We start from the raw sequence: 13011 nt of genomic DNA on the forward strand, positions 1-13011 counted from the left end.
TGATAATGAAAGTTTGATTAGATGCAGTTGATTTACCTGGAGAGCTCTCTGAGTTCGCTCTTGTACGTGTCCTGAACTAGATTGAAGTCGAGCTGAGCAAACTCCAGAAGGAGAGGATTGATGGTGTCGTCGCCACGGCATGCTTCAATGAACCACCTGTGCTGCACTCTCTCCAACCGCCAATTCAGTGGAATCTGCAGCGCATGGGCCACCTGCTCTCTGAGACCGCCAGCCTCAGGAACAGACCCCTCCTCCATCAATGCCTTCAGCTGCTCGGTCGCGAAATCCATGGCTTCCTTAAGCACAGACTCTCCTTCCTTCTCCAGGTAGGAAGCTTCGTACAAACTCAGAAGCCCTCTGATCTGGTTCTCACAGCGAGCTTCGAAGTTTCCCTTCTCGTCTCTAAATGTCTCGAGCAAATCTAAGTAATTTTGCAGACAGCAACGCAACAGACATGACATGCATGATTACAACCGTGAAGCGATTGATTGATTAATTGATTAATTAATTAATTCATTAGTTAATTACCTTGTGAAACAGAGAAGCCTTTTGCTCTGAGGAGCCTGAAGAGCAGCGATGTGGCATGGAGATCGTCCTTCAGCTGCGAGCTCACATGGTCTAAAGAAGCGTGAAGATGACTTAGAACGTCAGCAATCTCGTCTTTGAAGTGATACGCCACGCCGAGCTGTTGCACGTGGTCGATCAATTGAAGCTGCTCTGCTACTTGCTGCTTCTCGCATATCAGATAATTCCTGGTCAGCTGCTTCAGTACGTTTATTCTCTCACGTTTCTCTTCTTGTTGCACCTGCAGAAAACAAAGAAAAAGGTTACACATAAAAATTTCGACGATCGACGACTACACTCTCCCGTACCGTGGAGGTGCCCGTGAGGGACTGCACACGCTCGTCTGTCCATATGCTTGGCTGATAATTCCCCGACCGCCGCAAGGGAGCTGCATGACTAGTGGCGCTGCATGATCGGACCTGCAGAGTTCGCCGGAACGTCCGTCGGCCACAGTACTGCTCGACGGCAGTAACTATCATCGGGCGGCGAGGGAGGGCGGATATCATTGGAGCACAGACAGTAGTGCTGGTATTGTAGATAGACATTGCTTGATGATTAGCTATTTCCAAACTTGTTTGCAATCAAAAATAATTTGGTTAAAGGAGAAGAAAAACGTGCAGCGTATATATAGCAGTGCACAATTGTGCCTCACGTTGAGTACAGAAAACTCATTAAAAATATTCATTGTTTAACATGTTGAAGTTAATTAATAATGACGGTTTAAGAGATCAAATGAACAATTAATGACGTAAAAGTACAAATAGAGAGATTTCATCAGAGTTAATCTGATCATTGTTTGCCTTGTAGAGTTGTAGTAATAATAATAGATCTCGCAACATATAGTTCGTATTCAGTTGGTTGTCCCTCATGTTGCTTTTGTTTTTCCTTTTTTTTGGACAGTTAATAATGATTGAGTGAAAGTTGATATAATTGACTATACTTAATATAATAGAACCTTCTGCGTTAAAATATTAAAACACCATGTCTGTAGGATCCCATTAACAAATTTATATGAGCTTTTGGATTGTAAATGTTCAAGGACAATAGAAAAAATTTAATTAAGATGAAGCTTACCGAAGAATTCTATTACCAGGTGGAATATAACAAAGGACATCTGCATCTCATTTTTCATAACTTATTCCTTTCAACGTGCTTTCAAAATCTTAAAATCATTTTAAATATCTTTAAAATTTTCACATCCCGTCACCGAGGCCAGTGAACACATCCGCGTGGGAATATGTCCCCTGGGCTCAGCCACCTTAAACTATCTTATTTTATCATTTCTATTAACACCTCTTTGCTTAGCAGTCCACTAGGAGATGTCATCAGTTAAGCCACAAGAGTAATCTTCAGTAGACCCTCTCCCCTGCACTCTAGTCCCTCTAGTCATCCGATCGATTTACCTTCACTGGCTCTCTTGAAGTCCAGTTCACCAAGCGACGTCATCAATCAGGCTACGAGAGCAATCCTCCGCAAACTCTCTCTCATGCACTCTGATCCCTTTTGGCCCCTCTTCCAATTCACCTTCACCATCTTTCTTGGAGTTTAAAGTCCAGCCCACTACGGGATGTCAATAACAAAGCTACCAGAGCAAGCCTCTTGGAGACATCTCTCCTGCATTCTAGTCCCTCCGGTCAATTTACCGAGTCACTCTCTCCGACTTTCCTTGAGTTTAAAGTCCAGTCCACATAAGGATGTTAGTAACCAAAGGAATACCCATCACATCACAAGATGTTCCGTATCTAAATGACAATCATTATTCCTTACCTAAGAGTTGACTTGTACCTATGCCTTTGACATGAAGTGACAATTAACTTATGCATGAAATAGTCCCTTGTCTGTATCAGAGAGGTGAATTGACATGGGTGGCTCTACAAGTAAAACCAAGCTAGCTATATTTCTATAAAAGACAGATGAAGTTCATCGGATGGGGTTTTCTTTCTTCTTTTCTCTTCACCACTTTGTCAAACAAATCATTGTGAGTAAAGATAGCGGTTTGACTAGGTCAAATATTGGTCTTTTTCTTCCATTTCTTTTGTTACTATTTCAGTTTAAGCCCTTCTTATGGCTGAAGGCACTCTGGCACTTTGCTCCGTTGCTGTCAAAACCCTTGTTGAATAAGTGAATGGAGAAGAAATGGAATAGGAAAGAGGCTCCATTGTGAATGGAATTTTAGTCCCACATTGGAAGTTTCAAGACACTTTTGTTGGTTTATATTAATTCACATAAATTGAGGTTGTGAACAAATGCATGGGGAGAGACTCTCTCTCACGCGTGGGTGCGCAGGAAGGGGGGGGTGCAAATCTAGAGCCCGGATTTGCACTGAACCAAGTTGACTCGTGTGTGAGCGCGACCTGCGCACAGGAATGTCAGACCGGTCTGGGCAAAATGACAAAATTTGCCCAAGTGGAACAACCAACATTTTTCCACGTAAACCTTTTTGCTGCCTCTCTGATCTGCTGCTCTGGTCTGCCGCTCTGTAGACCTGCCCTGCTGCTCTGATCTTCCGCACTGCAGCTCTGGTCTGCTGCTCTGCAGACCTGCCCTGCCACTCTGGTCTGCCGCTCTGCCGCTCTGCAGACCTGCCTTGGTCTTCTGCTCTGTTGACCTGGTCTTCCGCTCTGCTGACATGGTCTTCCGCTCTGCTGACCTGGTCTTCCGCTCTGCTGACCTGGTCTTCCGCTCTGCAGACCTAGTCTTTCGCTATGCACTTTACAGAAACCAGCCCCTGTTGGCAGCCTGAGATTATCCGCTTAGGTCATTTCGAATGTAAGTTGAATTTAATTCAGTGCAGCTTAAATTCAACTAATACCCATAAATCTCCGACATTAAATTGTTTGTGTCCAACAACCCTTTCTGTTGGTGCGGGAAGCATCCGATGATCGAACCCAAATTTTGATAATGGCAAAGAGATTCAAAGTTAAGATTACTTGTTTTCTAACAAGCTTGAATGAGATTTCAGGAAAGTCTTAACTGCGGTTAGGTAGGTGAAAAATTCTAGGGGGTGGTAACCCTAGGTGGTAGAAAACCCTAAGGGGCGGTAACCTTAGGTCCTACGAGGTGGTAACCCTAGGTGGAGGAAAACCCTAGGGCGCGGTAACCCTAGGTCCAGGGTGTGGTAACCCTAGGTCCTAGGGGGCGGCAACCCTAGGTAGAGGAAAATCCTAAGGGAGGTAATCTTAGGTCCTAGGGGGTGGTAACCCTAGGTAGAGAAAAACCCTAGGGGGCGGTAACCTTAGGTCCTAGAGGGTGGTAACCCTAGGCACAAAGTCCAGTCGGTCTGGAGGATCGGACTGACATCAGGTAAATCTTCTAAGTGGAGTAGGTGAGGACGCGTTCCCCGCAGAGGGAACAGTAGGCGTCGGGTCGACCTAGGATTTTCGATCGGAAATCCGAAGTTAGCCCCGGACAGTCCGATGACTAGCGACTATATCATCTATCATATTGTTGTTGTGCTAACTTTGTTTTGCAGGGTATGTGTTTGAGACTAACACATTTTGCAGGGACAAAAGAGCCCACTTAGCCTCGGATGAACAGTGTCCAAGGCGCCTCCATGGAGCTTGGAGGCGCCTCGGGCGCAAGCCAGAAGAAGTCAGCGCAGCAGAGCTGGAGGCGCCTTGGAGTAGGCTGGAGGCGCCTTGGACCAGGCCTTGGAGGCGCCTTGGACCAGCCTTGAAGGCACCTTCAAGTGGATGAGGTGCGACCAGATCAGAGCTGATCCACACGGCCGACTCGCGGCTTGGAGGCGCCCTGGATGAGCTTAAGGCACCTCCAGCAGAGTACAAAAGAGGCTCTCGAGGCAGCACTCAAAACAACAACTTCCGAGCCATCCTTACGCTACAAGCTGCTAACGAGACGATCCCGAAGTGCTGCAACATCATCCCGACGACCCGGAGCTTCAACTTTCATTTCTTTGTTGTCGGTATTAAGTTAATTACTATTTTTCTCTGTACTTAGCTTGTAATATATTTTTGAGATTATAAGTGTTGCCCAACGTAAACGCTCAACGAGCGTGGGCCTTGGAGTAGGAGTCGTTCAAGGCTCCGAACCAAGTAAACTCCTCGTGTCTCTGTGTGTGATATTCTCTTTACTATTTTCCGCTACGTTATCTCGATTAGTTTTACGATTCCGAAATGAGTGAAAAAGTCACGAGCGCTATTCACCCTCCCTCTAGCGCTTTCGATCCAACACTTTCTCCGTAGAAGGCACTCTGCTCCACTGTTTGGTAAACTCTAGTAGAAGGCACACCCACTTTGCTCTATTGTCTACTAAAGTCCTTCCTCCAACAGAGGACACACCCACTTTGCTACATAGTCTGCTAAAGCACTTCCTCTAGCAGAAGACACTCTGATTCTCAAAAGTTCTTCCCCTAGCGGAAGGCACACCGACTCTCAAAAGTCCTTCCCCTAGCAGAACATAGATTGGCTCTCAAAAGTCCTTCCCCCAACGAAAGGCACCTCATCACATAGCCTGTCAAAGCCCTTTCCGTGCGGAAGGTCTCTCTTTTTCAATTCAAGCCCTCTCCTCGATGGAGGCATCTTTTTCTTCAGCGCTGTGCTAATTTAAGTAACGGAGGGGCTAAGCTGACAACGTTGGTACCCTCTCACTGGTGTTAACTTTGTAGACTAGGTCTATAGCTTGGAGGCATTGCAAGTTGTGGGTTGAGCTATAGGGAGACAGTATACAGAAGATTGGAGGCTTTTACGAAGGTGGACCTAAGGCCATGACTGGGAGTACCCCAGAGGACTGCTTGGCTATTGAAGATGGGATGTTATACCAGTGTGCATCCTAAATTAAGTGGTGTAGCCGAACCAAAAGGACCGAATCCCAAAAGGCCAGACTGCATCACCAAAAGATAATGAGTTTGATAAATATTAGGAAAATTTTAATTTTTTATGATTATTTCTCTAAAATGCACTCATACCATTAATGAAAGATGGAAAGGGAAGGGAAAGAAATTCAAGATGGAAAAGAATCCTCAGAGAAAGGTTAAGGAAAGGATAGAGAAAAGAAAGAAATCCAAGGAAATGAAAAGAAAAAATTTAAAAAATAATTAAAAAAATGAAGGATGGATTTGCCGCGCACAACCATCACCCGTATTTACAATATGGATACATTGCTACTCTTGGGACACAGTTTAGTTGGCTATTGCAAGATAGATATTGTTACAATGTGTAAAAAGTTGAATCTCAATAAAGTTGAGAAAAATACTCTCCTCGCAGTGTCAAACTATAGCTTCCCGATTTACTTCCTCACAGATGACCATGAGACCAGTCTTATGGAGTCGTTGGATAGTGGATTTCACCTTTTGCTACAAAGGATAGATACATTATTTTATATATATTTATCACAATAAAGAGTAAACTGTAAAAGGGCAGCTCGGTGCTGGAAACTCTCGTCATGCGGAGTTCCAGGGAAAAATCCATTATACGCAGCCTTACCCTTATTCACTTAAATAAATGGATAGTTTTCTATATAAACAATAGAAAATTGTCCATTTATTTAATTGAATAAAACTTTATATACAGATAGGTGAATTCAAATTCTATTAACACCGGATCCATCTACAACAAGAGTTGATCATGTGGGCATTCCTTTCAGATTTGAATAGATTCAAATAACACAGAAATAATTTCAAACTTTGTTTCTCCATCCCTCTTGCCATTTCCATCCCCATCCTTGTAAACAAACTGTGCAGTTCAAGGGATGTTAACTGTTATATTCTTGAAGTACTCCTCTAATGGAGAATACTAACCCTCAGCCAAACTCATCAGACTCAAAAGACACCTCGACTCGACTGCAATCGGCAAACTAAACTTGTCAAAGATCAGTCTCGAATTAACTCAAACCTATTGTACTCATCCAATCCAAATAAGAGCTCTATTATATCTAACAGAAACATGTGGGATTTCGTACAAACAATATTTGCATAAGACATCTGCAGCATACATGGAACTAGTGATCACAATTTATGGCCAGCCATCAATACATTAAAATCATTGAAAAAAAGAGAGAAAATTTCACACCTTCCACCCATGAGTAAAATCAACGAAGAGGAGAAAACGGTAAAACCACAGACTCAATACCTAAACATTCATCAAAATCAGGGTCATGACTGCAGTTCGACTTCAATCATTGAGCACATTAGTAACTCAAAGCTCAAAATTTCCTTGCTGCAGTGATTAATTGAGCGTGCTGAAGAGAAGTAAAGCAGTAAATAGATCATGAGATCATAACTTAGCATTTTGCCAGTAATTTCTGTTGGAGCGTATACTGAAAGTCTAAGCTTTGTAAACATTCATTATGTATAAAGAATCACATTTGGTTAAATTGTCTACATTTGTTTGTAGTTGTTCATTTAATTTATATTGTAGATAACATAGTATGTGGTGTCACATGCAGAAGATGATATTATCAGTACCTTATAAATTATAAACAGTAGCTCACGACCAAAATGGAAAGGAACAAACCATTAGAAGGTCGTAGTGTAATTAGGTATTAGTTTATCTTGACTATATAATTACACTAGTACACTCAGAGTGTATTGAGTAGGATCATTTGAGGTCGTTTCTTTTATACTGACTTTATAAAGGAACAAATACCTCGGTTATTATGGAAGTGTGTACTCTTAATCCTAATATAATAACAAGCATATATATTTGATATTTATTTCTTTAATTTATCAATGGGTGAGATTTAGTTCGATGAATCAATAAGCCCGATAAGTTGGGAAATGGTATCACTTATAGTGTGTGTTGTTGATTATAGTAGGAAACTGTGTCCTAGAGATACTAGGTTGATAATGTCCTCAAGAGGAGCTCATAAGGATTGTCATGTTAAACCCTGCAGGTGGACCTAGTCCGACATGACAATAAGGTTGAGTGGTACTACTCTTGGATTTAGATATTAATTAAATGAGTTGTCAGTAACTCACTTAATTAGTGGACATTCGATATCTTAAACACAGGGAGACTAACACACTCATAATAAGAAGGAGCCCAAAAATGTAATTTGGGATTGGTGCGGTAGTTCAATAATATTCTCTAGTGGAATGAATTATTATTGATAAAATTAAGTTGTGTGTTCGGGGCGAACACGGGATGCTTAATTTTATCGGGAGACCAAAACCAATTCCTCCTCTCGGTCCCTATCGTAGCCTTTTATTTATAGAGTACTATACCTACCTATACCCACCTTCTATACCCACCCAAAGGGGGCCGGCCAAGCTAGCTTGGGAACCAAGCTAGGGCCGAAATTGGGGTGGCCGGCCCTAGCTTGAACCCAAGCTAGTGGGGGCCGGCCAAATTAAATTAAAAAGGAATTTTAATTTTAATTTTTATTATGTGGAAGAAATAATTTATTAAAGAGAATTAAAATTAAAATATCTCTCTTATAAAAGATCTACAAAAGATTAAAGAAAGAGAATAGATCTCTTTCCTTATTTGTAGATTGGTGAGATATTTTATTTTCTCTTTAAAAATTATTCACATGTTGTAAAATTAAAATTATAGAAATTTCCTTTTATCAACCATGAAGAGATTTTTGAAGAGAAATTTTATTTTTTAAAATTTCCGGAAACAAATTACGAAGTTTTAATTTGTTGATTAAAACTTGTCTAAATTGTTTCCCCTTGATGTGGCCGGCCAATATAGATTAAATTGAGAAATTTTATTTTATTTTTCTCAATTAAATCATGTCAAGGAAATTAAGGAAATTTTATTGTAATTAAATTTCCTAATTTGCCTAGGCCAAGGAATATAAAAGAAGGGGTGAGGGTGTCTTCATGAGACACAACCTCTATTATTCTCCCTCTCCTATTCTTTGGTGTGGCCGGCCAACATCTTCTCCCTTTCTTCCTCTTTGTGGTGGCCGAAATTCTCTATTGCTTGGAGCTCTTGTGGAGGCCGGATACTACTTGGAGAAGAAGAAGAAGAAGGAGAGAAAGCTTGCATCTCTTGGAGCTTGGTTGGTGTTTTTCTTCTTCCTTGGTGAAGCTTTATTTTTTGTGGCCGAACCTAGCTAGGAGGAGAAGAAGGTGGTTGGTGGTTTCTCATCTTGGAAGATCGTTGCCTACACAACGTCCGAGGTTAGAAGAGGAATACGGTAGAAGATCAAGAGGTCTTTCTAAAAGGTATAACTAGTAATTTTTCTTTCCGCATCATACTAGTTATTTTTGGAAATAATACCAAATACAAGAGACTTACGTTCTAGAATTTTGAATATGTTTTTCAATGTTGTGTTTTTTTGTTTTTTTCTTTTCCTTGTGATTTGATTGTTCTCTTCGGTTAACCTAAAGTTATTTTAGGAAGTTAAATATTAACTTTCTATAAAAGGTTTTGTCTAGTCGGTGGTGGTTTCTCTCATATCCAAGAAGGCCATGTGCCTCGCCACGTCAGTACTGGGAACCGATTATGGAAATTAATATTTAATGGAATTAATAACTTAAGGTGATTTGGGTCGAACGTGTTAAGTTCCGCAGGAGATCCAAGTCAAAACCTAAAAGAACAAATAGATTAAGTTTTGGATCAAACGTGTTAAGTTCCGCAGGCGATCCAAAATTTAATTTAAAAGAACACATGGTAGCTAGGAAAAGGTTCAGACTTTTGTACTAAATTTTAGTACTGTGGAACCTCTAGGCTTTCCGAGTAGCAACCAACAATTTCAACTTAAGTCCTGAACTTGAATCTTCTTCCTTCATTTTGCAATAAATCTACATGATCACTACTTTGGAGCTAGCCTTGTCCTTCATAGTTAATCGTACCCGATGAGGTCCAACCGGACCACCACAACCACAAAATTACAAGAACGCCTAGAGTTATTGGGTGGATTTTGTTGGAGTGTATACTGAAAGACTAAGCTTTTGTAAATATTTATTTTGAATAAAGAATCACATTTAGTCAAATTGTCTACATTTAGTTGTAGTTGTTCAATTAATTTATATTGTAGATAACATAGTATGTGGTGCCACATACAGAAGATGATGTTATTAATACCTTATAAATTATAAACAATAGCTCATGACCAAAATGGAAAGGAACAAACCATTGGAAGGTCATAGTGTAATTAGGAATTAGTTTATCTTGACTATATAATTACACTAGTACACTTAGAGTGTATTGAGTAAGACCATTTGAGGTCGTTTCTTTTATACTAATTTTATAAAGGAACAAATACCTCAGTTATTATGGAAGTGTGTGCTCTTAATCCTAATATAATAACAAGCACATATATACACATATATTTGATATTTATTTCTCTAATTTATCAATGGGTGATATTTAGTTCGATGAATCAATAAGCCCGATAAATTGGGAAATGATATCACTTATAGTGTGTGTTGTTGATTATAGAAGGAAACTGTATCCTAGAGATACTAGGTTGATAATGTCCCCAAGAGGAGCTCATAAGGATTGTCATGTTAAACCCTGCAAGTGGACTTAGTCCGACATGACGATAAGGTTGAGTGGTACTACTCTTGGACTAAGATATTAATTAAATGAGTTGTCAGTAACTCACTTAATTAGTGGACATTCGATATCTTAAACACAGGGAGACTAACACACTCATAATAAGAAGGAGCCCAAAAATGTAATTTGGGATTGGTGCGGTAGTTCAATAATAGTTCTCTAGTGGAATGAATTATTATTGATAAAATTAAGTTGTGTGTTCGGGGCGAACACGGGATGCTTAATTTTATCGGGAGACCAAAACCAATTCCTCCTCTCGGTCCCTATCGTAGCCTCTTATTTATAGAGTACTATACCCACCTATACCCACCTAAAGGGGGTCGGCCAAGCTAGCTTGGAATCAAGCTAGGGCCGACCTAAGCTTGGTTTATGGGTGGCCGTCCCTAGCTTGAACCCAAGCTAGAGGGGGCCGGCCATAATAAAATTAAAAAGATTTTTAATTTTAATTTTTATTATGTGGAAGATATAATTTATTAAAGAGAATTAAAATTAAAATATCTCTCTTAAAAAGATCTACAAAAGATTAAAGAAAGAGATTAGATCTCTTTCCTTATTTGTAGATTGGAAAGATATTTTATTTTCTCTTTGAAAATTATTCACATGTTGAAAAATTAAAATTATAGAAATTTCTTTTTATCAACCATGAAGGGATTTTAAAAGGAAATTTTATTTTTTAAAAATTTCCAAAGACAAATAAGGAAGTTTTTATTGTTGATTGAAACTCTCCTAATTTGTGTATTTGAGGTGGCCGGCCATGATTAATTGATTAAGAAATTTTATTTAATTTTTCTTAATTAATTGTTGTCAAGGGAAGTTAAGGAAATTTTATTATTAATAAATTTCCTTATTTACCAAAGCCAAGGAATATAAAAGAAGGGGTAGGGGTGCCTTCATGGGTTACAACTTCTATTGTTCTCTTCCTCTTTTCCTTGGTGTTGTGGCCGGCCATCCTCTCTTTCTCTCTTCCTCTTTGTGGTGGCCGAATTCTTCATCTCCCTTGAAGCTCTTGTGGTGACCGGATACTACTTGGAGAAGAAGAAGAAGAAGGAGAGAAAGCTTGCATCCCTTAGAGCTTGGTTGGTGGTTTTCTTCTTCCTTGGTGAAGCTTTCTTGTTTTGGCCGAACCTAGCTAGGAGGAGAATAAGGTGTTTGGTGGTTTCTCATCTCGGAAGATCGTTGCCCACACAACGTCCAAGGTTAGAAGAGGAATACGGTAGAAGATCAAGAGGTCTTTCTAAAAGGTATAACTAGTAATTTTTCTTTCCGCATCATACTAGTTATTTTTGGAAATAATACCAAATACAAGAGGCTTACGATTCTAGGATTTCGAATATGTTTTTCGATGTTGTGTTCTTTTGTTTTTTCTTTTCCTTGTGATTTGATTGTTCCTTTCGGTTAACCTAAAGTTATTTTAGGAAATTAAATATTAGCTTTCCATAAAAGGTTTTGTCTAGTCGGTGGTGGTTGCTCCCATATCCAAGAAGGTCATGTGCATCGCCACGTCAGTACTAGGAACCAATTATGGAAATTAATATTTAATGGAATTAATAACTTAAGGTGACTTGGGTCGAACGTGTTAAGTTCCGCAGGAGATCCAAGTCAAAACCTAAAAGAACAAATAGATTAAGTTTTGGATCAAACGTGTTAAGTTCCGCAGGCGATCCAAAATTTAATTTAAAAGAACACATGGTAGCTAGGAAAAGGTTCAGACCTTTGTACAAAATTTTTGTATAGTGGAACTTCTAGGTTTTCCGAATAGCAACCATCAGATTTGGGCTTGTTGGGTGTAAGGATGATTACAGTACATCACTGATTCGAATTGAACACTATCTTCTTTAAAATTATGGAAAAAATGGCACTCTACAAGGTACAACAAGCGACATAATGATTCAGACAAGTTTTACTTGAAGGGTGGCCAAAAACGCAAGGATACTTGTAACTTGCACATATGAGACGATTACATGCACAACGAAATAAAAAAAACACTACAGAGAACTTAGAATTGAAGGAACAGAAAAGCATGATGAAGCAAAATTCAACTGTGAAAAGAAAAGCTGATGAGAGGCAGTAAGTTTCATAAACAGACTACCGCTTCATCTTTTCCCAAATCAGTCTTAGGGTATCAGCAACGCTGGGTTTGCAAAACGAAGAAATTGGGTTTTGTCAATCCAATGACATTGCAAGAGAACCAGCATCCAATTTGGGTTCATAGTGGTTTTAAAATCAAAAAAATTAGTGGCCATGGTCCCACATATAGCTTTCGGTTACATACTTGTTTTTATTTATTTTTTTTAACAAAAGAAAATTTAATAAAGAATCACTTTTGGCAACATCTATTTGGTAATGTTCATTTGACAACGTTTATTTGGCAAAGTTTTTGACAACGTTCATTTGGTAATGTTTATTTTTTTTTTCAGAACGGTCAGAAAAATGACTACTTGATATTATTTTTATTTTAATAATAATTTTTTTTTAGCTTATAAATAGAGAAATATATTTTATTTCTCTAATCACTATCTAAAACTTTCTTCACAATTTCTCTACCATAATATTTCTATCTCCTTATTCTAAATGGCTGAAAGATTTAGTGGTTCATTTAAAATTTCTTTGGTTCCCCAAATATAGAAGGAAATTCTGAATAACTCATCATCGATCTAACCATTTCCATAAGAGTCATATTCCTTCGTTCTGTCACACCATTCTGTTGGGGTGTACATGGTGCAGATAGTTGGGATTGAATCCCGATCTCTGATAAGTAACTCCTAAACTCACCTAAGAGGTACTCGCCACTACGATCAGACCATAGTGTCTTGATACTTTTGTCATGACGTTTCTCCAAATCATCCTTGTACTATTTGAACTTATCAAAGTACTCAGACTTGCGGTGCATCAAGTAAATGTACCCGTATCTCGAATAGTCGTCCATAAAAGAGACGAAATATTTGAAACTACCTCTTGCCTAGATAGTCATAGGTCCACA

The sequence above is a fragment of the Zingiber officinale genome, chromosome 6B (genome assembly GCF_018446385.1).
Source record: "Zingiber officinale cultivar Zhangliang chromosome 6B, Zo_v1.1, whole genome shotgun sequence".
Classification (NCBI taxonomy): domain Eukaryota; kingdom Viridiplantae; phylum Streptophyta; class Magnoliopsida; order Zingiberales; family Zingiberaceae; genus Zingiber; species Zingiber officinale.